This window comes from Pseudorca crassidens, chromosome 3 (assembly GCF_039906515.1).
Source record: "Pseudorca crassidens isolate mPseCra1 chromosome 3, mPseCra1.hap1, whole genome shotgun sequence".
NCBI classification, from domain to species: domain Eukaryota; kingdom Metazoa; phylum Chordata; class Mammalia; order Artiodactyla; family Delphinidae; genus Pseudorca; species Pseudorca crassidens.
The window spans coordinates 153,450,322-153,476,780 of NC_090298.1; the positions used below are offsets into that span (position 1 = coordinate 153,450,322).

Consider the following 26,459-nt stretch of genomic DNA (forward strand, 5'->3'; position numbering starts at 1 on the left):
TTGATATTTATAGGACATTCCACCCCAAAAACAACAGAATACACACTTTTCTAAAGTGCTCATGGAACATTCTCCAGGAGAGATCATATCTTGGGTCACAAATCAAGCCTTGGTAAATTTAAGAAAATTGAAATTGCATCAAGTATCTTTTCCGACCCCAACGCTATGAGACTAGATATCAATTACAGGAAAAGATCTGTAAAAAATACAAACACATGGAGGCTAAACAATAGACTACTTAATAACGAAGTGATCACTGAAGAAATCAAAGAGGAAATTAAAAAATACCTACAAACAAATGACAATGGAGACACGATGACCCAAAACCTATGGGATGCAGCAAAAGCAGTTCTAAGAGGGAAGTTTATACCAATACAATCCTACCTTAAGAAACAGGAAACATCTCGAATAAACAACCTAACCTTGCACCTAAAGCAATTAGAGAAAGAAGAACAAAAAACCCCAAAGTTAGCAGAAGGAAAGAAATCATATAGATCAGATCAGAAATAAATGAAAAAAAATGAAGGAAACGAGAGCAAAGATCAATAAAACTAAAAGCTGGTTCTTTGAGAAGATAAACAAAATTGATAAATCATCAGCCAGAATCATCAAGAAAAAAAGGGAGAAGACTCAAATCAATACAATTAGAAATGAAAAAGGAGATGTAACAATTGACACTGCAGAAATACAAAAGATCATGAGAGATTACTACAAGCAACTCTATGCCAATAAAATGGACAACCTGGAAGAAATGGACAAATTCTTAGAAATGTACAACCTGCCAAGACTGAATCAGGAAGAAATAGAAAATATGAAGAGACTAATCACAAGCACTGAAATTGAAACTGTGATTAAAAATCTTCCAACAAACAAAAGCCCAGGACCACACGGCTTCACACACGAATTCTATCAAACATTTAGAGAAGAGCTAACACCTATCCTTCTCAAACTCTTCCAAAATGTAGCAGAGGGAGGAACACTCCCAAACTCATTCTATGAGGCCACCATCACCCTGATACCAAAACCAGACAAGGATGTCACAAAGAAAGAAAACTACAGGCCAATATCACTGATGAACATAGATGCAAACATCCTCAACAAAATACTAGCAAACAGAATCCAACAGCACATTAAAAGGATCATGCACCATGATCAAGTGGGTTTATTCCAGGAATGCAAGGATTCTTCAATATATGCAAATCAATCAATGTGATACACCGTATTAACAAATTGAAGGAGAAAACCCATATGATCATCTCAATAGATAAAGAGAAAGCTTTCAACAAAATTCAACACCCATTTATGATAAAAACCCTGCAGAAAGTAGGCATAGAGGGAACTTTCCTCAACATAATAAAGGCCATATATGACAAACCCACAGCCAACATTGTCCTCAATGGTGAAACACTGAAAGCATTTCCACTAAGATCAGGAACAAGACAAGGTTGCCCACTCTCAACACTCTTATTCAACATAGTTTTGGAAGTTTTAGCCACACCAATCAGAGAAGAAAAAGAAATAAAAGGAATCCAAATCAGAAAAGAAGAAGTAAAGCTGTCACTGATTTGCAGATGACATGATACTATACATAGAGAGTCCTAAAGATGCTACCAGAAAACTACTAGAGCTAATCAATGAATTTGGTTAAGTAGCAGGATACAAAATTAATGCACAGAAATCTCTGGCATTCCTATACACTAATGATGAAAAATCTGAAAGTGAAATCAAGAAAACTCTCCTATTTACCATTGCAACAAAAAGAATAAAATATCTAGGAATAAACCTACCTAAGGAGACAAAAGACCTGTATGCAGAAAATTATAAGACACGGATGAAAGAAATTAAAGATGATACAAATAGATGGCTCTAGATATACCATGTTTTTGGATTGGAAGAATCAACATTGTGAAAATGACTCTACTACCCAAAGCAATCTACAGATTCAATGCAATCCCTATCAAACTATCACTGGCATTTTTCAAAGAAGTAGAACAAAAAATTTCACAATTTGTATGGAAACACTAAAGACCCCGAATAGCCAAATCAATCTTGAGAATGAAAAACGGAGCTGGCGGAATCAGGCTCCCTGACTTCAGACTATACTACAAAGCTAGAGTAATCAAGACAGTATGGTACTGGCACAAAAACAGAAATATAGATCAATGGAACAGGATAGAAAGCCCAGAGATAAACCCACGCACATATGGTCACCTTATCTTTGATAAAGGAGGCAGGAATGTACAGTGGAGGAAGGACAGCCTCTTCAATAAGTGGTGCTGGGAAAACTGGACAGGTACATGTAAAAGTATGAGATTAGATCACTCCCTAACACCATACATAAAAATAAGCTCAAAATGGATTAAAGACCCAAATGTAAGGCTGGAAGCTATCAAACTCTTAGAGGAAAACATAGGCAGAGCACTCTATGACATAAATCACAGCAAGATCCTTTTCGACCTACTTCCTACAGAAATGGAAATAAAAACAAAAATAAACAAATGGGACCTAATGAAACTTCAAAGCTTTTGCACAGCAAAGGAAACCATAAATAAGACCAAAAGACAACCCTCAGAATGGGAGAAAATATTTGCAAATGAAGCAACTGACAAAGCATTAATCTCCAAAATTTACAAGCAGCTCATGCAGCTCAATATCAAAAAACAAACAACCCAATCCAAAAATGGGCAGAAGACCTAAATAGACATTTCTCCAAAGAAGATATACAGACTGCCAACAAACACATGAAAGAATGCTCAACATCATTAATCATTAGAGAAATGCAAATCAAAACTACAATGAGATATCATCTCACACCAGTCAGAATGGCCATCATCAAAAAATCTAGAAACAATAAATGCTGGAGAGGATGTGGAGAAAAGGGAACAGTCTTGCACTGCTGGTGGGAATGTGAATTGGTACAGGACTATGGAGAACAGTATGGAGGTTTCTTAAAAAACTACGAATAGAACTACCATACGACCCAGCAATCCCACTACTGGGCATATACCCTGAGAAAACCATAATTCAAAAAGAGTCATGTACCAAAATGTTCATTGCAGCTCTATTTACAATAGCCCGGAGATGGAAACAACCTAAGTGTCCATCATCGGATGAATGGATAAAGAAAATGTGGCACATATATACAATGGAATATTACTCAGCCATAAAAAGAAACGAAATTGAGCTATTTGTAATGAGGTGGATGGACCTAGAGTCTGTCATACAGAGTGAAGTAGGTCAGAAAGAGAAGACAAATACCGTATGCTAACACATATATATGGAATTTAAGAAAAAATAATGTCATGAAGAACCTAGGGGTAAGACAGGAATAAAGACACAGACCTACTAGAGAATGGACTTGAGGATATGAGGAGGGGGAAGGGTAAGCTGTGACAAAGTGAGAGAGTGGCATGGACATATATACACTACCAAACGTAGAATAGATAGCTAGTGGGAAGCAGCCGCATAGCACAGAGAGATCAGCTCGGTGCTTTGTGACCACCTAGAGGGGTGGGATAGGGAGGGTGGGAGGGAGGAAGACACAAGAGGGAAGAGATATGGGAACATATGTATATGTATAACTGATTCACTTTGTTATAAAGCAGAAACTAACACACCGTTGTAAAGCAATTATACTCCAATAAAGATGTAAAAGAAAAAAACAACAACAATAAGGTAATAATAGAAAATAGCTGGTTTCCATATAATGAGATCCTATGAAGCTATTAAAAATAATGGAGCAGATATATATGCACAGCTATGAAATGACTTATAAGACATATTATCCAGTGGAAAAAAACAAGGACCATAACAGTACATATGGCATGCTTTTAACTGTTACTTTTTAAAAAGAGTATGTATATATATATATGCTCAATCTATACACAGGCTATGTCTGAGAGGATATCTAAATAATTGGTAGTTTGCAAGTAGCTGTTGTTCCAAAAATATTAATATGTTTATGTAGCATTTTTACATGTTTGATTCTTAGCTCTTATTAGATTTCAAGATCTCTCAGGACAGGGATCATGCTCTGTTCCTCTTTATATTCCCATGTGTACAGGAAATTACATTTAGTAGATACTCAATAAAAGGCTGTGGATTAACGTGCTCAGAGTTACATATGGTAAAGCTAAGTAAAGATGGGGCATAGAGACAAAGATTCATCAAAATGAAGATGAAATTAATATGAGGGCTTATTTGAGGAGATATTCAAATACAATACAATGAACTTTTCATATTCTTCTTATCTCATATAAATAAGTGTAACTAAAACTTGGCAAAGGCCTGTGCATTCTACTGGCTATTGTGATAAGTGTAACAAAAAAGGTAACTTTCCATTTCATCCCCAGAAAGTGGATAATTCATCATGTTTATCCTGCAACCCAGTCTTGCACACAGATACCTGCAGTTATATTTACTGTCATAAAATTAATAGCCCGTGTGGTTCCCAGAACTTGGAAAGGGAACTTCCCACCACGTAGTGTGTAGTGTAACTAGATAGTGTGTAGTTAGAAACAGCTGGTCCCATGGCCAGGGAATATGCTGACTTCTGCCAAAGCATTTTCCATGGGTCATTGCCATTCTTGGAGCACCAGACCAGCCCACCAGCTCTTCATGATATGACACAAACCCACAAGCAGGTGGTTGCCGCTCCACTTCATTTCCTGCTTCAAAACATTTCCTGAAGGACTTCCCTGGTGGCGCAGTGGTTGAGAGTCCGCCTGCCGATGCAGGGGACACGGGTTCGTGCCCCGGGCCGGGAGGATCCCACATGCCGCGGAGCGGCTGGGCCCGTGAGCCATGGCCGCTGAGCCTGCATGTCCGGAGCCTGTGCTCCGCAACAGGAGAGGCCACAACGGTGAGAGGCCCGAGTATCGCAAAAAAAACCCCAAACAAACAAAAAAAAACATTTCCTGAAGACATAGCAGTGAGCACGTGGTAAGTGTAATATAAAATTTCCAGATCGAGAACAAGTAAATCTAAGACTATGTGACTTGGTACAACTTCAGAGAAGATGTAGTCCTTGCCTAAATGGATTGAAGTGTTGAAAAGTCCGCCAATCTGAAAAGTCACAATGCTTGATGTTACCACAAGAGAGAGGCAACATGGTAAACCACTTTCCCCATCAACATCAGAAATCAGCTGATTTCGTTTGCAAATTATATCATTAAGGAGAGAACATTAAGGAAAGGAAAGGGTTAGCTAACACTAAATTTTCTCAAGGACCTACTATAGCCATGAATGTTTATGGGGGTTATCTCTGTTTTTTTCACACAAATATCCCTATTTTACTGCTGAGGAAACTAAAGCTCAGAGAAGTTAGTTAACTTGCCCTAGATCCAACAGCCATTGAAATGTCAGAATCTACATTTAGGATCTAACCTAAAGCAACAATTAGTTCTCCCAGTTCTGACAGCCAGTGAAAAGCAGAGGTGAACAGCAGGGGCTCTGGGGCCAGATCACCTGGGCATGAATCCTGACTCCATCACTTGCCAGCTGTGAGACTTAAACAACATGCTTATCATTTTTCATCACTGTCTCCCTTACCTCCATTTGTAAAATGAGCACAAGAATAGTAACTACCCAAGAGGGTTATTTTGAGGATAAGAGGATTATTACAAATAAAGCACTTAGTAAGCAATACTATTATTATGTTGGCTGCTGACTCTGGAGAGAATCAGGACAAACATGCTTTGATGAGAAGTAGAAAGGAGTATGATAAAGCTGTAAATCAGAGGACGGTAGATCAAGGCAAGAGAAATAATGCAGAGGTCTCAGTTTCGACCTGCGATGGTATTTGAGGATAGGAGCGGGAGACAGCTCACCAAGAGAGAACATGGACGAATGCCAATGGATAGAACATTAACGAAGACAAACTTAGAAATCAGAGTTGTTCTGTGGATGGGAATACCCTGCAGTTTGTTTTTCACTGGCTTTGCTGTTGTTATTGTTCCCTATTCTTTAAACAGAAAAGACATCACTTTGTTGAACCATCTCAAAAGCAACTGTGTAAAAAGTAAAGTCTATACAATCTGAACTCCTATGAGAGGTTTAGTCTACTTTCCTCAGCTCAGGCAAAGGCTTCTGGAAACAAAGCACCAACTTTGATTCCTAAATGAGCATCAGTCCCTGTGGTTCAGTTACTCAAAGCTTCCAGCAGCACAGAACCTAATAGTTCATGCTCCACAGCTGGGTTCTGAGCCTGGGGCTTCCAGTGACTTTTCAGAGAGCTTCATGATTGGTTTGCTTCCATGGGATTTGGATCAAGATGAAAAATGAGCCCAAGGTTATTTGGAAACAGTTCATATTTAAGAGACCTTCCAACACTTTCACAAATAAAAGCGGTCTATGAATATTGTATAATAACCCTCTAATAACTTCCCACTTGCTAATGTTTATCACGGGAGGAAAATTAGCAACGGGTACACCCATACTTCAAAAGTTAGGAAATGGGAGATAAAATCCAAGTAGTTTGGAAGAGTTGAAATCATTTTACTCAGAAGGGAATAGCAGTTCATCAGGGAAGGAAATTGCATTTGAATTTCCTAACATTGTGATAATAAAAGTATTCTAACTAGATACCTATTTTTGACAGAGTATCCCCAGGCTCCAGCACCTAACCCACCAATCTCTGTCCCCACTAACTCATTATGGGCCATCCATGGAGCCTGTATTGTTCTGGAGTCACAGGGATGGGGTTATGGAGATTGAAGATCATCTGTCTATCTTTAATGCATAAAGTGGAAACCAAACGCAATAATCTCATGGACAATTAACAAATCAACGTCTTTTCAATCACCATCCATCACCATCCTTTTGTGGCATTGGTGCTAACCCTCACCCTTCATTCTGGAGCAGAGCTGCCCTTTAGGACCTGTTCCACATTAGTGAGTGAAATCGGCCATTTTTTCATTGCCATCCATTTCACTTTTTCAGACCCCCTGGCTTAAAAATCAGCGTTTACAAAGAAGCTTGTGATGCGGTAAAGAGCCAGGACAGAAATGTAATAAACAATGTTTTGAATTACATTTTGGACATTTAAAAATGCTCTGGGCTCAATTTCATAAGGCATTTGCATTTGTAATGAGAAATTTAAAAAACCATCTCTGAGCGTCCAGTCTCAGGTTAACAGCCTCTAACTTTTTTGTAGGAGCAATTACAAATTGTACACAGATTCATTATTTCTCGAGTACTTTATCAGGACATTTCCCCATACATCTAATTTATCCTGTCTGAAACGTAACTTGACATAAGGGATTTTCTTAATTGCTTTTGAAGCCCTTCCAAGATAATCAACTGCTTTTGGGAGGATGATAAAAGACAGTAGACAATATTGCCAGTCTGTCTACAGATCACACGCTGAAGTTTATGGGTAAGAGATAGCAAAGAAAGGCAACATTTGCCTCTTAAACTATCTAGTATCTCTGTTTTAATTTGGTTTCCATTTAAATGGCAGTGTTTTGCTATAGGAATAGCAAGAAGAAAATCTCCCATTTTCATCTGCCCCATTGCAATAGCTGTCACTTTGCCGGGGGGGTGGGGGGTGGGGGTAGATGCAGTCATTATTTACAAATGGACAAAAGTACAGTCTTTGTTATTCTGAAGAATCCTAACCAAAGATTAAATAAAGATTAAAGCAAAAATAAAATAACCAAATTTGGGGAGGAGAAGAAATGCTGTCAAAAGCTGGTTGTGTTTCTGCAACCCACCATTTAACAATTTAAGCAAATGATAGAACACTTTTTTAGACCCTTTTTACCTTGAGTTTTCAAGCTGCCAATTCTAAATAATTCCATTTTTAGTTACAGAACTGTTATCTAATGTACATGGTAGGCAGGATTATGGTTGCCCACAGATGTCCATACCTTGACACCCAGAACCTTACATGGCAAAATAGACTTTGTAGATATGATTAAGACTATTGACCTTAAGATGGGGAGATTATCCTGGATCATTGGGAGATACCCAGTCTACTCAGGTGCGTCCTTAAAATTGGAGACTCTTTCCCGACTGTGGTCAGAGAGCGATGAGATGGAAGCGTTGGGAGAGATTCAACATGAGAACTCGACCCACTGCTGCTGGCTTTGAAAAAGGAAGGAGGGGGCCACAAGCCAAGGAATGTGGTGGCCTCTAGAAGTTGGGAACAGCCTTCAGTTTATAACTAGCAACAAAATGGGGACTTCATTCCCTCAAATGCAAGAAACTGAATTCTATCAACAACCCTAATGAGCAGGAAATTATTCTTCTCTAAAGCCTCTGCAAAGGAATGCAGCCTGGAGACACTTTGATTTTAGCCCATTGAGATCTGTGTCAGACTTCTGACCTACAGGACTGTGAGATAATACATTTGAGTTGTTTAAGCCACTATGTTGGTGGTTATTTGTAAAAGGTACCCAGAAAACCAATATGCTATCTAAAGTATAATATCCTATTGTGGTACCCAGATCATCTTCCTAATGCCCAAATATAAGAGATTTAATATGACTTGTATTATCATTTAGTTAGTACCACCCTGTGCAATGGAAATTCAAATGCTGCTTGCTAAAATCAAATTAAATTATATCTCACAAATGGAAAATATAAAGACTCTAATGTCCTTTTAGGAAGCTGACATTATTAACTTAAGAACACTGACTGGGACATTGGGTAAAGGAAGAAAATTATTAGCTTTGTTTTAGATCAACAGTGTTAATATGCCATGCTGACCCTTAATCATCTCCCAAGAATTGCTCTTGGCAGGAATTGGAAAATTGATTGTTCTCAATTTTAAAGCTTAGCCTTGGCAGTCTTGAAGTCCATGGGAGTTCAAGGAATATTAAGATCTTTTCAACTAAAAGATACTCCAAAATGATAGGAATCATAACTAATAACAGAATCACTTCTTCCAGGTAATGCAGGCAACATTAATAGCCAAAAATAAAATGGTTAGTTTGGTGCTTCACTTGTATTAAACGATGGATGACCTTATCCTAGGTATCATGTTCCAGTTGTAGTTAATTAACTTTCCCAAAGACACAATAGCAAAGAATAGCAATTCAAGTGAGGCAGGAGATCACAAAAACTGCTATGGAAGGCACCAAACTAAAGAAAACTGGGAGCATTCAGCTCACAAAGCAGGTCAGGAGGAGATCCATGATCTAACTTTATAAATCAATAAAAGTATGGCGTCCTATTTTAAGATGGTGGATGGAATACATGTATCAAATTTTGTTTCCTCCCAAAACCCCAGTGAAAAATACTTAAAAAAAAAAAGACATAAAATAACAAGGACAGGAAGAAGAGGAAAGGAGACAACAGTAACAAAATTTTGGAAGCTGGAAAGCAAAGGGAACTATGGTAAAGGATTTAACCAACCCCCAAAAGCTGAGTTGTAGCCAGTGGTTGTGAGAGCTGAGAACCAAAGTAATTTACTCTGAAAATCCTTAAAAGACTCAGGACCAGATACCTCCAAATCTTGGGTGAAAGGGAAGGAAGAGCATAAAGAGAAATGAGTGAAATCAGATTCCCAGATCCTCTCCCCAACACCTCCAGATTTCTGAACATCTATCCTCTGGAGAGTCTTTTAACACAGATGATTTCTGGAGTGGAGTACAGGAGGTGAGATGGGCAGGTTGAGGATGGAGGTACTACACTGAAGACAGGAGGAATAAGTGAATGTATGAAAGCTGAATGCTAACTTCAGGACTTTGAACTGTGTGGGGGCACTAACAGAATCTAGCAAGGAGTTCAGTATCTTGGGTCAAGGTCTCCACTGGATGAACTGCACACCTTAAGAAAGTCTATTATGTAGGCTGCCTGTGTGGACCCTCGGAGCTGCGCGAGCAGGTCTAGGACAGGCAAGCGGTGCGTCTCCGCCGCACCCAGGGGCCGTGATGCCTACAGAGTAGAGTGAAAGCAGCTGGGCTGAATGTTTCACCGCTGAACTGGTTCCTCAGGTATCCTGGCTCTGGCGATTGCTATGGGAGATTGGATGACTGTTACAGATCGAGGTCTGTCTTCAGAAAGCAAAAATATCTCTCAATATACCTCAGAAACAAAGATGTCTCCATCAAATTTATACTCACAGCAAGTGCTATGTTCTTCAATACCTTTATCAAAAAATGTGCACTTTTTTTTAGTGCCTTCTGCACATAACAGAATATTGAACAAAGTATTTCATATCTTGATCAGGAATTGACTACTTTCCGTTTTCCTTCATTATATGAAGAATCCAAAGGTAAAGAGACAAAGAGAGAATTAAATATACTTGCTGTTTTAAATTGTATGAATGAGCTACTTGTACTCAGCAGAAGAAACTTCCAGCCCAGAAAAATGTGGAAACACAGAATCTGAAACTGGGAAGCGATATGGACCATCTGCAGAACTGCTATGCAAAACTTAAGGAACAACTGGAAACCTCCAGGACAGAAATGATTGGTCTTCAGGAGACAGACAGACAGTTACAATGCAAGAACAGGAATTTGCATCAGCTACTGAAAAAGGAGAAAGATGAGGTGCAGAAATTACAAAATATCATTGTAAGTCAAGCTACTCAATATAATCATGATATGAAGAGAAAAGAGCGTGAATATAATAAACTAAAGGAACGTCTACACCAACTTGTTATGAACAAGAAGGATAAAAAAATAGCTATGGAAGTTTTAAATTAAGTGGGGAGAGCTGATGGAAAAAGAGGCTCCTGGAGGATGGGTAAAACTGAAGCCAGGAATGAAGATGAAATGTAAAAAATTCTCTTGAATATTGTCAGAAACAAATCCTAATGGAAAATGCTGAGCTTAAGAAGGTTTTTCAGCAAATGAAAAAGGAAATAATTTCTCTTCTTTCTCCCCAAAAGCAGAAACCTAGAGAAAGAGCAGATGATAGTACAGGAACTGTTATCCCTGATACTGAAGATGCTGGGGAACTGAATAGAGAGAGTACGTTTCACCTTTCCTGTGCAACTGTGAGAGAGCAGCTTACCAACAGCATCAGAAAACAGTAGAGAATTTTGAAAAGTCACGTAGAAAAAACTTGATAACCAAGTTTCAAAGGTACACCTAGAAGGTTTTAATGATGAAGATGTAATCTCACGACAAGACCACGAACAAGAAACTGAAAAAACTTGAGTTACAAATTCAACAGTGTAAAGAAATTATTAAAACTCGGCAGCAACTTTTACAGCAGCAGCTCGCTACTGCATGTGATGATGACACCACTTCACTGCTACAAGACTGTTACTTGTTGGAAGAAAAGGAACGCCTCAAAGAAGAACGGTCCCTATTTAAAGAGCAAAAGAAGAATTTCGAGAAAGAAAGACTAAGCTTTACAGAAGCAGCTATTCGCCTAGGATTGGAGAGAAAGGCATTTGAAGAAGAAAGAGCCAGTTGGGTAAATCAACAGTTTTTAAATATGACTACCTAGGACCACCAGAGCTCAGAAAATGTGAAACTTTTCAGTGCGTTCTCAGGAAGTTCGGATCGGGACAACCCTACAGTACACTCGAGGCCACGGCAAAAGAAACCTCACGGTGTGCCTACTGGGTCTCCAGTTTGCAAGTCTAAACTTATTAAATCTCTTCCTGCTTCTCCTTCCACTTCCGACTTTTGCCAGACACGTGCCTGTGTATCTGAACATAATTCAATCAATGTACTAAATATAACCCCTGAAGAATCTAAGCCATGTCAAGTTGGAAGAGAATGTACAAATCAGAAGTGGAGCGTGGTATCAAGGTCTGGATCACCGGAAGTTTGCTGTAATGGATGCTCCTCGACCCACGCAAATGCTCACGTAGAGAAGGATGACTTACCTTAGACATGTGAACTGGGATTTTTCTTTTTTATCATTAACATGTTCATCGAATTTCCCATCTGAGTTGAAACAGGGTGTTTTATCATTAACATGTTCATCGAATTTCCCATCTGAGTTGAAACATCTCTAATAATTTAAGATGGTCTGTGTTGTCTGGACTTCCCTGTTCCTCCCCCAAAGAGCTAAAATGTTAAATCTATTTAGAAGGATATAAAAGCTTTGGATATGTATTTTTAGTAACAGAAGCACCTGGTTCTGTGAATAAAGGAATGTATAGACGTTTCGATGGAAACAAAGCACTAGAATGAGTTTCCTCTTATAGGTATTAAAAATACCACTTTTAGGAAACTGATTATTGTAAATATTTAATTTTGTCTCATATATAGTTGGCATTGGAAGTTTAGCCTTTCCTTGAAGGTATACTGCAGATTTTTAACAAAGCAAGTTATATATTTATTATGTTTAGTGTGATCTGAAATACCCTCGTTCATATGTTTTAAATAAAGTGAAATTTATGTAAAAAAAAGAAAAAGCCTATTATGTAAAAGATAAACTTGGCTCTCTAACAGTGGCCCTCTACATTACTAATTATGGACTCTCTAAACCATATTAATCTCAGTAGGAAAAGGATGGTATGAGAGTCCCTGGAGGCTATGAGTACTGCCTGCGGGTCACCCTTCTGTCCCTTCTATCTCCAGCATCTCAAGGGAGCTTAAAGGCAGTGATGTGCTGATGTACTTAGTGCTCTGCTCCCTCTGGCAACACTTCTTTTGTGATAAAACTTTCTGATTCACTCTCCCTGAAACGGCTTAATAGTACAGATCTCAGGCTTCTTCTCCAACTAGCCACCAGACCACTGGCAGTCAAACCTCTGCCCTCCAAGCAGGGGACTGGAAGACCCTTTTCTGAGGAATCTGACCTGCCCAGAAGGAAAAACCTGAAAATAATGACATTGGGAGCTCCCCCAACTAACGGGAAGCACTCACATTGTCCTAGAATAGTTGTTCTCCTTTGGGATGACTTTGCTCCCAGGGAATATCTGGCGATGTCTGGAAACATTTTTGATTGTCAAGACTGGAGGGGTGTGGCTGGTGTCTAGTAAAGAGAGGCCAAGGGTGCTGTTAATCATCCTACGATACACAGGACAATCTTCCTACACAGATACTCAGCAGTTCCAATTAGCCTTTCAGTGTCTCGCTCTCAATCATGATCAGACAGCCAAAGATTACCAGACAGCTTAGCAAAGCCTCTAACAGAGAAGAAAACAGACTAAGCACAATCAATCAAATAAAAGCAGTTTGGAGGAAACATACCTTGCAGCCAAAAAAAAAAAAAAAAAAAAAAACTAGAACAAAACTATCATTAATAAAAAAAGAGATAACACAGTCCATACATCCATGAAACATAACAATGATGTTCTTTTTTAAAAAGGAAACATTGAGAGAATGTAGGTTCTTAGAAACTAAGATGATAAAAGAATAATTTAGCAGAAGTGGGGAACATTTTTTTAAAGTTAACGCAGTCTCCCAGAATGAGAATACTAAAAAGACAAAGAATTAAAAAACAGAGATGAAAATCAGAGGATCAGTTATTGGTTTCCTATTGCTGCTGTAACGTATTACCACAAACTTGGTGGCTTAAACAACACTAACTTATTATCTTTCAGTTCTGGAGGTCAGTAGTCTGAAATGAGTTTCACTAGGCCAAAACCAAGGTGTTGGCAGGGTCATGCTTCTTCCTGAGGTGCTAGAGGCAAATGTGTTTCCATACTGCTTTTTCTGGCTTCTGGAGGCTGCCTACATTCCTTGGCCTGTGACCTCCTCCTTGCATCACTCTTGCTTCCATTATCACATCTACTACTTAATTTCCTGCTTCCTTCTTAACAGGACCCTGTGATTACATTGAACCCACCAGGATAATTCAGGATAATCTCATCTCGTTATTCTTAATCACATTTGCAAAGTTCCTTTTGCCACATAAAGTACCATTCACAGATTCTGGGGATTAGGACATGGGCAAGTTGCGCTGGGGGCATTTTTTGGCCTACCACAATCAGATTATGAGGCGTGATATCCATAAAGTACAATGAAAAAGAAGATGGAGAGGAGGAGATAGTAATGAAATACTGAAGGCTTTAAGTTTAAAGACTGAATGGGGGCTTCCCTGTTGGCGCAGTGGTTGAGAGTCCGCCTGCCGATGCAGGGGACACGGGTTCATGCCCCGGTCCGGGAGGATCCCACATGCCGCGGAGCGGCTGGGCCCGTGAGCCATGGCCGCTGAGCCTGCGCGTCCGGAGCCTGTGCTCCGCAATGGGAGAGGCCACAACAGTGAGAGGCCTGAGTGCCGCAAAAAAAAAAAAAAAAAAAAAGACTGAATGGGCTAAGGGCTAAGCAAAATGAATGAAAATAGACCTACAACAAGGGGCACCACTGTAAAATTTCAGAACAGCAAAGATAAAAAGAAGATTCAATAAGCTTCTAGCGAGGGGGAAAAGAAACATACGAAGGACAAAAAAATCACTGTCTCTGGACTTTCAAATACCAACATTGGAAGTACAAACAATGGAACAATGTCTCCAAAATCCTGGGGGGAAATGTTTCCCCTGTTAACATTTTATGCCCAAGAGGTCAAGTTTCAACATTTTTATCCCTTATAGACCCTTTCTCAGGAAGCCACTGAAGGATGTGCGACCACAACTAGAAAGCACAATAAAGTGACAGAAATGAAATGCAGGAAACAGGAGACTCAACACAGGTGAGACAAAGGAAATTCCAGGACAACAGAGAAGGGAGATCAGAAAATACAGGGCAGCAAGTCCAGACTGGAGCAACATGACTAAAGAGAGTAGGCTGAGACCTATCTCCAAGATGGTGTTTGCAATCCTATCATGTTTGTTTTAAACCTGAGAATGTCAGATGAGTCTGGCCCAGTTTGTTCTGTTTCTGCTCTGCCCTGCATGCTGTGAAGCCTGGAATTGGCTTAACCCCAAAGAATAAGTGCTACCTACCTCTGACAGCTAGATGGTAGGCCACAACAAGCTGAGAAGCAGAAAACACAGAGCAAGCCAAGCCAGTCCCTGTTACCACATTCTTACTGGCCTTCCAGACCTACACAACAGTAGTTGGTCCAATTTTCCCAAGACTCATTGACGCCCTTGCCCACTGTAAACTTGCAGGAAAGCCGAAGTCAGAGACATTCAGTAAATCATCTCCTGGGAGCTGTCACCTTACAGTAGCAATATTATCCTTTTCTTCCCTGGCTGTGTGCTTATTATCCGTTTTTCAGAACTAAATAATATATAGTTGGGGGCTTCCGGGAAGATGGTGGAAGAGTAAGACGCGGAGATCATCTTCCTTCCCACAGATACACCAGAAATACATCTACAACTGGAACAACTCCTACAGAACACCTACTGAACGCTGGCAGAAGACCTCAGACCTCCCAAAAGGCAAGAAACCCCCCACGTACCTGGGTAGGGCAAAAGAAAAAAGAATAAACAGAGACAAAAGGATAGGGACGGGACCTGCACCAGTGGGAGGGAGCCGTGAAGGAGGAAAGGTTACCACACACTAGGAAGCCCCCTCGCCGGCGGAGACTGCGGGTGGCGGAGGGGGGACGCTTCGGAGCCACGGAGGAGAGCACAACAACAGGGATGTGGAGGGCAAAGCGGGGAGATTCCCGCACAGAGGATCAGGGCCGACCGGCACTCACCAGGCCGAGAGGCTTGTCTGCTCACCCGCCGGGTCAGGCGGGGCTGGGAGTTGAGGCTCGGGCTTCGGTCGGAGCGCAGGGAGAGGACTGGGGTTGGCGGCGTGAACACAGCCTGCAGGGGGTTAGTGCGCCACGGCTGGCCAGGAAAAGTCTGGACCTGCCGAAGAGGCAGGAGGCTTTATCTTCCCTCTTTGTTTCCTGGTGCGCGAGGAGAGGGGATTAAGAGCGCTGCTTAAAGGAGCTCCAGAGACGGGCGCGAGCCGCCGTTAACAGCGCGGACCCCAGAGACAGGCATGAGACGCTAAGGCTGCTGCTGCCGCCACCAAGAAGCTTGTGTGCGAGCACAGGTCACTCTCCACACCCCCCTTCCGGGGAGCCTGTGCAGCCCGCCACTGCCAGGGTCCCAGGAGAACGCACGGCGCGCCTCAGGCTGGTGCAACGTCACGCAGGCCTCTGCCGCCGCAGGCCCACCCCGCACTCCTTACCCATCCCTCCCCGCGGCCTGTGTGAGCCAGAGCCCCTGAATCAGCAGCTCCTTTAGTCCCGTCCTGTCTGAGCGAAGAACAGAGGCCCTCTGGCGACCTACATGCAGAGGCGGGGCCAAATCCAAAGCTGAGCCCCTGGGAGCTGTGGGAACAAAGAAGAGAAAGGGAAATCTCTCCCAGCAGCCTCAGGAGCAGCGGATTAAAGCTGCACAATCAACGTGATGTACCCTGCATCTGTGGAATACCTGAATAGACAACGAATCATCCCAAATTAAGGAAGTGGTCTTTGAGAGCAAGATTTATGATTTTTTTTCCCCCTTTTCCTCTTTTTGTGAGTGTGTATGTGTATGCTTCTGTGTGAGATTTTGTATAACTTTGCTTCCACCATTTATCGTAGGGTTCTATCCATCCGGGGTTTTTTTGTTTTTTGTATTTTTTATTTTTAATAATTATTTTTTAATAACTTATTTTACTTTATCTTCTTTCTTTCTTTCCTTCCCTCCCGCCTTTAGACGATGAATCATCCCAAATTGAGGAGGTGCACTTTGAGAGCAAGACTTATGATTTTTTCCCCTTTTCCTCTTCTTGTGAGTGTGTATGTGTATGCTTCTGTGTGAGATTTTGTCTGTATAGCTTTACTTCCACTATTGGTCCTAGGGTTCTATCCGTCCGTTTTTTGTCTTTAATTTTTTTTCTTAATAATTTTTTATTTTCATAACTTTATTATATTTTATCTCACTTTATTATATTTTACTTTTTCTTTTTTTCCTTCCTTCCCTCCTTCCTTCCTTCCTTCGTCCCTCCTTTCTTTCTTTCCTTCTTTCTTTCTTTCCTTCTTCCTACTTCTACTAATTCTTTCTTTCCACTTTTTCTCCCTTTTATTCTGAGCCATGTGGATGAAAGGCTCTTGGTGCTGCAGCCAGGAGTCAGTGCTGTGCCTCTGAGGTGGGAGAGCCAACTTCAGGACACTGGTCCACAAGAGACCTCCCAGCTCCACATAATATCAAACGGCGAAAATCTCCCAGAGATCTCCATCTCAACACCAGCACCCAGCTTCACTAAACGACCAGCAAGCTACAGTGCTGGATACCCAATGCCAAACAACTAGCAAGAAAGGAACACAACCCCACCCATTAGCAGAGAGGCTGCCTAAAATCATAATAAGTCCACAGACACCCCAAGACACACCACCAGACGTGGACCTGCCCACCAGAAGGACAAGATCCAGCCTCATCCACCAGAACACAGGCACTAGTCCCCTCCACCAGGAGGCCTACACAACCCACTGAAGCAACTTTAGCCACTGGGGACAGACACCAAAAACAACGGGAACTACGAACCTGCAGCCTGCAAAAAGGAGACCCCAAACACAGTAAGATAAGCAAAATGAGAAGACAGAAAAACACACAGTAGATGAAGGAGCAAGATAAAAACCCACAGACCTAACAAATGAAGAGGAAATAGGCAGTCTACCTGAAAAAGAATTCAGAATAATGATAGTAAAGAAGGCCCAAAACCTTGGAAATAGAATAGACAAAATGCAAGAAACATTTAACAAGGACCTAGAAGAACTAAAGATGAAACAAACAACGATGAACAACACAGTAAATGAAATTAAAAATACTCTAGAAGGGATCAATAGCAGAATAACTGAGGCAGAAGAACAGATAAGTGACCTGGAAGATAAAATAGTGGAACTAACTACTGAAGAGCACAATAAAGAAAAAAGACTGAAAAGAACTGAGTACAGTCTCAGAGACCTCTGGGACAACATTAAACACACCAACATTCGAATTATAGGGGTTCCAGAAGAAGAAGAGAAAAAGAAAGGGACTGAGAAAATATTTGAAGAGATTATAGTTGAAAACTTCCCTAATATGGGAAAGGAATAGTTAATCAAGTCCAGGAAGCACAGAGAGTCCCATACAGGATAAATCCAAGGAGAAACACGCCAAGACACATATTAATCAAACTGTCAAAAATTAAATACAAAGAAAACATATTAAAAGCAGCAAGGGAAAAACAACAAATAACACACAAGGGAATCCCCATAAGGTTAACAGCTGATCTTTCAGCAGAAACTCTGCAAGCCAGAAGGGACTGGCAGGACATATTTAAAGTGATGAAGGAGAAAAACCTGCAACCAAGATTACTCTACCCAGCAAGGATCTCACTCAGATTTGATGGAGAAATTAAAACCCTTACAGACAAGCAAAAGCTGAGAGAGTTCAGCACCACCAAACCAGCTTTAAACAACTGCTAAAGGAACGTCTCTAGACAGGAAACACAAGAGAAGGAAAATACCTACAATGACAAACCCTAAACAATTAAGAAAATGGGAATAGGAACATACATATCAATAATTACCTTAAATGTAACCGGACTAAATGCCCCAACCAAAAGACACAGATTGGCTGAATGGATACAAAAACAAGACCCATATATATGCTGTCTACAAGAGACCCACTTCAGACCTAGAGACACATACAGACTGAACGTAAGGGGATGGAAAAAGATATCCCATGCAAATGGAAACCAGAAGAAAGCTGGAGTAGCAATTCTCATATCAGACAAAATAGACTTTAAAATAAAGACTATTACAAGAGACAAAGAAAGACACTACATAATGATCAAGGGATTGATCCAAGAAGAAGATATAACAATTGTAAATATTTATGCACCCAACATAGGAACACCTCAATACATAAGGCAAATACTAACAGCCATAAGAGGGGAAATCGACAGTAACACATTCATAGTAGGGGACTTTAACACCCCACTTTCACCAATGGACAGATCATCCAAAATGAAAATAAATAAGTAAACACAAGCTTTAAATGACACATTAAACAAGATGGACTTAATTGATATTTATAGGACATTCCACCCCAAAAACAACAGAATACACACTTTTCTAAAGTGCTCATGGAACATTCTCCAGGATAGATCATATCTTGGGTCACAAACCAAGCCTTGGTAAATTTAAGAAAACTGAAATTGTATCAAGTACCTTTTCCGACCACAACGCTATGAGACTAGATATCAGTTACAGGAAAAGATCTGTAAAAAATACAAACACATGGAGGCTAAACAATACACTACTCAATAACGAAGTGATCACTGAAGAAATCAAAGAGGAAATCAAAAAATACCTAGAAACAAATGTCAATGGAGACCTGACGACCCTAAATCTATGGGATGCAGCAAAAGCAGTTCTAAGAGGGAAGTTTATAGCAATACAATCCTACCTTAAGAAACAGGAAACATCTTGAATAAACAACCTAAACTTGCACCTAAAGCAATTAGAGAAAGAACAAAAACCCCCAAAGTTAGCAGAAGGAAAGAAATCCTAAAAATCAAATCAGAAATAAATGAAAAAGAAATGAAGGAAACAATAGAAAGATCAATAAAACTAACAGCTGGTTCTTTGAGAAGATAAACAAAATTGATAAACCATTAGCCAGATTCATCAAGAAAAAAAGGGAGAACACTCAAATCAATAGAATTAGAAATGAAAAAGGAGAAGTAACAACTGACACTGCAGACATACAAAAGATCATGAGAGATTACTACAAGCAACTCTATGCCAATAAAATGGACAACCTGGAAGAAATGGACAAATTCTTAGAAATGCACAACCTGCCAAGACTGAATCAGGAAGAAATAGAAAATATGAAGAGACCAATCACAACCACTGAAATTGAAACTGTGATTAAAAATCTTCCAACAAACAAAAGCCCAGGAACACATGGCTTCACAGGCGAATTCTATCAAACAGTTAGAGAAGAGCTAACACCTATCCTCTCAAACTCTTCCAAAATGTAGCAGAGGGAGGAACACACCCAAACTCATTCTAGGAGACCACCATCACCCTGATACCAAAACCAGACAAGGATGTCACAAAGAAAGAAAACTACAGGCCAATATCACTGATGAATATAGATGCAAACATCCTCAACAAAATACTAGCAAACAGAATCCAACAGCACATTAAAAGGATCATGCACCATGATCAAGTGGGTTTATTCCAGGAATGCAAGGATTCTTCAATATATGCAAATCAATCAATGTGATACACCGTATTAACAAATTGAAGGAGAAAACCCATATGATCATCTCAATAGATAAAGAGAAAGCTTTCAACAAAATTCAACACCCATTTATGATAAAAACCCTGCAGAAAGTAGGCATAGAGGGAACTTTCCTCAACATAATAAAGGCCATATATGACAAACCCACAGCCAACATTGTCCTCAATGGTGAAACACTGAAAGCATTTCCACTAAGATCAGGAACAAGACAAGGTTGCCCACTCTCAACACTCTTAGTCAACATAGTTTTGGAAGTTTTAGCCACAGCAATCAGAGAAGAAAAGGAATCCAAATCGGAAAAAAAGTAAAGCTGTCACTGTTTGCAGATGACATGATACTATACAAAGAGAATCCTAAAGATGCTACCAGAAAACTACTATAGCTAATCAATGAATTTGGTTAAGTAGCAGGATACAAAATTAATGCACAGAAATCTCTGGCATTCCTGTACACTAATGATGAAAAATCTGAAAGTGAAATCAAGAAAACACTCCCATTTACCACTGCAACTAAAAGAATAAAATATCTAGCAATAAACCTACCTAAGGAGACAAAAGACCTGTATGCAGAAAATTATAAGACACGGATGAAAGAAATTAAAGATGATACAAATAGATGGAGAGATATACCATGTTCTTGGATTGGAAGAATCAACATTGTGAAAATGACTCTACTACCCAAAGCAATCTACAGATTCAATGCAATCCCTATCAAACTACCACTGGCATTTTTCACAGAACTAGAACAAAAAATTTCACAATTTGTAAGAAAACACAAAAGACCCCGAATACCCAAAGCAATCTTGAGAATGAAAAACGGAGCTGGAGGAATCAGGCTCCCTGACTTCAGACTATACTACAAAGCTAGAGTAATCAAGACAGTATGGTACTGGCACAAAAACAGAAAGATAGATTAATGGAACAGGATAGAAAGCCCAGAGATAAACCCACACACATATGGTCACCTGATCTTTGATAAAGGAGGCAGGAATGTACAGTGGAGAATGGACAGCCTCTTCAATAAGTGGTGCTGGGAAAACTGGACAGGTACATGTAAAAGTATGAGATTAGATCACTCCCTAACACCATACAAAAAAATAAGCTCAAATGGATTAAAGACCTAAATGTAAGGCCATAAACTATCAAACTCTTAGAGGAAAACATAGGCAGAACACTCTATGACATAAATCACAGCAAGATCCTTTTTGACCCACCTCCTAGAGAAATGGAAATAAAAACAAAAATAAACAAAAGGGACCTAATGAAACTTCAAAGCTTTTGCACAGCAAAGGAAACCATAAACAAGACCAAAAGACAACCCTCAGAATGGGAGAAAATATTTGCAAATGAAGCAACTGACAAAGGATTAATCTCCAAAATTTATAAGCAGCTCATGCAGCTCAATAACTAAAAAACAAACAACCCAATCCAAAAATGGGCAGAAGACCTAAATAGACATTTCTCCAAAGAAGATATGCAGACTGCCAGGAAACACATGAAAGAATGCTCAACATCATTAATCATTAGAGAAATGCAAATCAAAACTACAATGAGATATCATCTCACACCAGTCAGAATGGCCATCATCAAAAAATCTAGAAACAGTAAATGCTGGAGAGGGTGTGGAGAAAAGGGAACCCTCTTGCACTGTTGGTGGGAATGTAAATTGATACAGCCACTGTGGAGAACAGTATGGAGGTTCCTTAAAAAACTACAAAAAGAACTTCCATATGACCCAGCAATCCCACTACTGGGCATATACCCTGAGAAAACCATAATTCAAAAAGAGTCATGTACCAAAATGTTCATTGCAGCTCTATTTACAATAGCCTGGAGATGGAAACAACCTAAGTGTCCATCATCGGATGAATGGATAAAGAAGATGTGTCACATATATACAATGGAATATTACTCAGCCACAAAAAGAAACGAAATTGAGCTATTTGTAATGAGGTGGATAGACTTAGAGTCTGTCTTACATAGTGAAGTAAGTCTGAAAGAGAAAGACAAATACCGTATGCTAACACATATATATGGAATTTAAGGGGAAAAAAATGTCATGAAGAACTTAGGGGTAAGACAGGAATAAAGACACAGACCTACTAGAGAATGGACTTGAGGATATGGGGAGGGGGAAGGGTAAGCTGTGACAAAGCGAGAGAGAGGCATGGACATATATACACTACCAAACGTAAGGTAGATAGCTAGTGGGAAGCAGCCGCATAGCACAGGGAGATCAGCTCGGTGCTTTGTGACCGCCTGGAGTGGTGGGATATGGAGGATGGGAGGGAGGGAGACGCAAGAGGGAAGAGATATGGGAACATATTTATATGTATAACTGATTCACATTGTTATAAAGCAGAAACTAACACACCATTGTAAAGCAATTATACTCCAATATAGGTGTTAAAAAAATATATATATATAGTTGGAGATGCATACATAAATTATAAAGACAATCAAGACAGTGACTAAGACAAGAGTCACAATACTACCGCACACCCATTAGTATCACTACTATCAGAAAAACAGAAAATATCAAGTGTTGGCAAGGCTATGGAGAAACAGGAACCCTTGCCCTGTTGGTGGGAATGTAAAATGGTGCAGCCACTATGGAAAATAATATGGTGACTCCTCAAAAAATTGAAAAATTGAACGACTGTATGATTCAGCAATTCCAGTTCTGAGTATGCACCTCAAAGAATTGAAAGCAGGGAGTTCAAGCGCTATTTGACACCCATATTCACTGCAGCATTGCTCACAATAGCCAGGAAATGGAAGCAACCCAAGTATCCATGAGTGGATGAACAGATAAACAAAATGTGTACATACAAACATGGAATATTATTTAGCCTGAAAAATGAAAGAAACTCTATCACGTGTTTCAGCGTGGATGAATCTTGAGAATATCACACTAAGTAAAATAAGCCAGTCACAAAAAGACAAATACTGTACAGTTACATTTATATTACGTACCTAGAATAGTCCAATTCATAGAGAAAGTAGAATGGTGGCTGCCCGGGGCTGGGGGAGGAGGGGATGAGTTGTTGTTTAATATGTATAGTTTGTTGTGCAAGATGAAAAGTTCTGGAAATTTCTTGATGAATGTACTTAATACTACTGAACTGTACACTTTATGTGTATTTTATCACAATATAAAAAAAAATTTTTAAGGGAAGATAATGGTTACCTCTGGAGGGAGAACCGGCACTGTGTATAATTTTGTAATTTGGTGTGTCAATTTGGCTAGGCCAGAGGGTACCCAGATATTTGGGCAAACATTGCTCTAGGTATTTCTGTGAGGCCGTTTGGATGCGATTAACATTTAAATCAGTGGACACTGAGTAAAGCCCTCCATAATGTGGGTGGGCCTTATTTAACCAGTTGAAGGCCTGAATAGAACAAAACGACCAGCCTCCCCTGAGCAAGAGAGGGACTGCCTTCACACTTCATGTGCAACATCAGCTCTTCCCGATTCTACCACAGACCTCCTATGGACTCAAACTGCAACACCGGTTCTCCTGAGTCTCCGACCTACAGGCCTACCACGCAGATTTTGAATTTGCCAGCCTTCACCAACACATAAGCCAATTCCTTATAAAAATCTCTCTCTACATATATATATATCATATTGGTTCTGTGTCCCTGGAGAGCCCTAATTAATACAGGTACAATAGGGGAAAGGCATACAGAGAGCTTTTAAGATACCTGCAATGTTCAATTTCTTAACCTGGGTGGTATTACTGTTTATCACTATTCTTTAAACTGTACATACATTTTATGCACCCTCTGCATGTAAGATTTTTTTTCACCATTAAAAATACTTTTTTAAAAAAAAATCTAAGATTGGGATGGAACCCAATCTATTCACCAAAGTTCACATCTAGATCTCTTAACCCTTCAAGATTTTAAATAAATAACCTGGGCCTGCTAAACCTCTCTGTAGCTGAAGATGATTAAATTGGCTTGGCAGAGTTAAGTGGATCATGAATGATGGATCTGAAATGAGTCATTAAAAACTTAAGAATGTTTAGAGGTTGACATTATGAAAGATGACTATCCCTCAGGCTGCTGAGAGACATGTTATCAAACCAGATAGAAAGTGGTGCCATCTCATACGGTCTTAGCTCATATAGCACATATTTTTTTTCCGTCATCCATCGTCGTCCTTTAGTTTCAGTGTGAATTCTAACTACAGAAGAACATTGGTTCTGAATGCAAGAACCCTCATCACTCTTTCAACTATCCAGTGACTTATGTACCAAGCACATAAAGTCTGGGGTAAGACAGTATAAGGAGAAAAAGAGATTATTCCCCACCCTTCAACATACCCAAGTGTTTGTCCTCTCCTGAATAAGTTTAGCATCTCATATTAAGATGTTTTGAAGCCTCTAAGTCAAGTTCACATTTTAAAGGTAACTTTTTTTTTTTTTTTTTTTTTTTTAGGTAAGAAGTGGATTTATTTAGAGAGAAACACATTCCACAGAGTGTAGGCCATCTCAGAAGGCGAGAACGGCCTCAAAGGTAACATTTTTTGAGTTCTGTAACAAAGTACGGAAACATTGGAATTGCCCAGTAACATATAGTATGTTTTTCAAAAATTAGATTGGAGATGGAGACCATGGAAAGCAAACAGTCGTGTGAGCTGAGCAATTTCATGGCCATCTTTTGATATAGATCATCTGCAAATAAATATATGAATTTTAATTTATCCAATTTCCAGATATACAAGTACATGCATATAAATTCACGTATCTTGTCATCTGTGTGGCAAAATACAGAAAAGAAATTTCAGAAGTTGTTAGGCTAAACAGGTTATAAAAATAATTTACATTATTTTCAATTTTTCAAAATTTTATTTCTAAATATAAAAGTATGTTCATTGTAGCAAAGTACTACTAATGATACGGTTTTCAAAGAGATAGGATTTAATTTAGACTCCAACAGTAATTTATTCCAAAGGTTTTGCAATATTGGCAAGTTGGATGTTTCCTTCCTTCCTTCTGAAAGTAGCTAAAATGATTATTTCGTATTAAAACCCATGCAAAATAAGCAAATACTCTGAGGTAGGACAGTGTTAGTTTAAGCCTGTAACATAAAAATTGTCTGATTAGGATGCATTCTTTTCCTCACACATTCAGGTCCATATCTCAAGGAGTACTCCTATTTTGGTAATGAATTTTTTTCTGAATTCATTCCTACTTCACAGACTGATACACATTCAGGACCTGTAGCATATATTTGTCATCTTATAGGTATAATCTGTGGACATACAACAGAGTAGAAAATCCCACAAACTTGAAAGTTTTAGACAATGAGCTCACAAAAAGCATGCTCTAAAGATTCCACACAAATAACCGACTCACTTCGCTGTACAGCAAAGACTGGCACGACACGGCAAATCAACTATACTTCAATTAAAAAAAAAAAAGGCACAAGACTAAAGATTCCATACAATCAAAAGCACATCAGTAAGGGGGCTTCCTTGGTGGCGCAGTGGTTAAAAATCTGCCTGCCAATGCAGGAGTCATGGGTTTGAGCCCTGGTCCGGGAAGATCCCACATGCCGCGGAGCAACTAAGCCATGAGCCACAACTGCTGAAGCCCAAGTGCCTAGAGCCCGTGCTCCACAAGAGAAGCCACTGCAATGGGAAGCCCACGCACCACAACGAAGAGTAGCCCCCGCTCGCCACAACTAGAGAAAGCCCACATGCAGCAACGAAGACCCAACGCAGCCAAAAATAAATAAATATTTAAAAAAAGCACATCAGTAAGAAACTGATTAAAGAAACTGTGATTCATTCACTTGATACAAGGGAATAAATGCAGCCATTAAAGATACCTAGATGCTTCTCTTTGGTGCTCTCCTGGTTCATGGTGGACTGCAGGGCTGCTGATGCACTGCCTTGTGGGCTGCGAGAAGGTCCTCAACCAGGAGCAGTGGCCCACATGGTAACTAGCATCAGGGCCATGGCCCAGGGGTCAGGAATGCTCAACTGGCTCACAGAAGCCTGTGGGGTAAGGGGGGGAGCAGAGGGAACTTGGTGTGATCAGAAGAATGGCTCTTATAGTTGATTTGAATGTTGAAAATAATGGGAGCTAGGTTTCTCATTGTCAGAGAAAGGAACTACAAATACGAGAAGAGGGAAGCTAAAATAAACCCTGTGGAGCAACATTAGAATTGGAGGCATTGATGTGAATCCATGATGTCAGAAATGTCAAGTCAAGAAAGAGAAAGAAAGACTAAGGAACTATTCTAGACTGAAGCTGAAGCAAGATGGTAACAAATGCCATGAGTAATCCTGGATTGGACAGACTTACAATGGACATCACTAGGACAACTGATGAAATGTGAACAGGGTCTATGAATTAGAGGATAATATT

At 39.8% G+C, this 26,459-nt stretch overlaps 1 pseudogene; it reads left to right on the forward strand.

Annotated features, from left to right (window-relative positions):
• The first annotated feature begins 9,896 nt into the window (after nucleotides 1–9,896).
• LOC137220894 (afadin- and alpha-actinin-binding protein pseudogene) lies at nucleotides 9,897–11,859 on the forward strand (annotated as a pseudogene).
• Nucleotides 11,860–26,459: the final 14,600 nt, after the last annotated feature.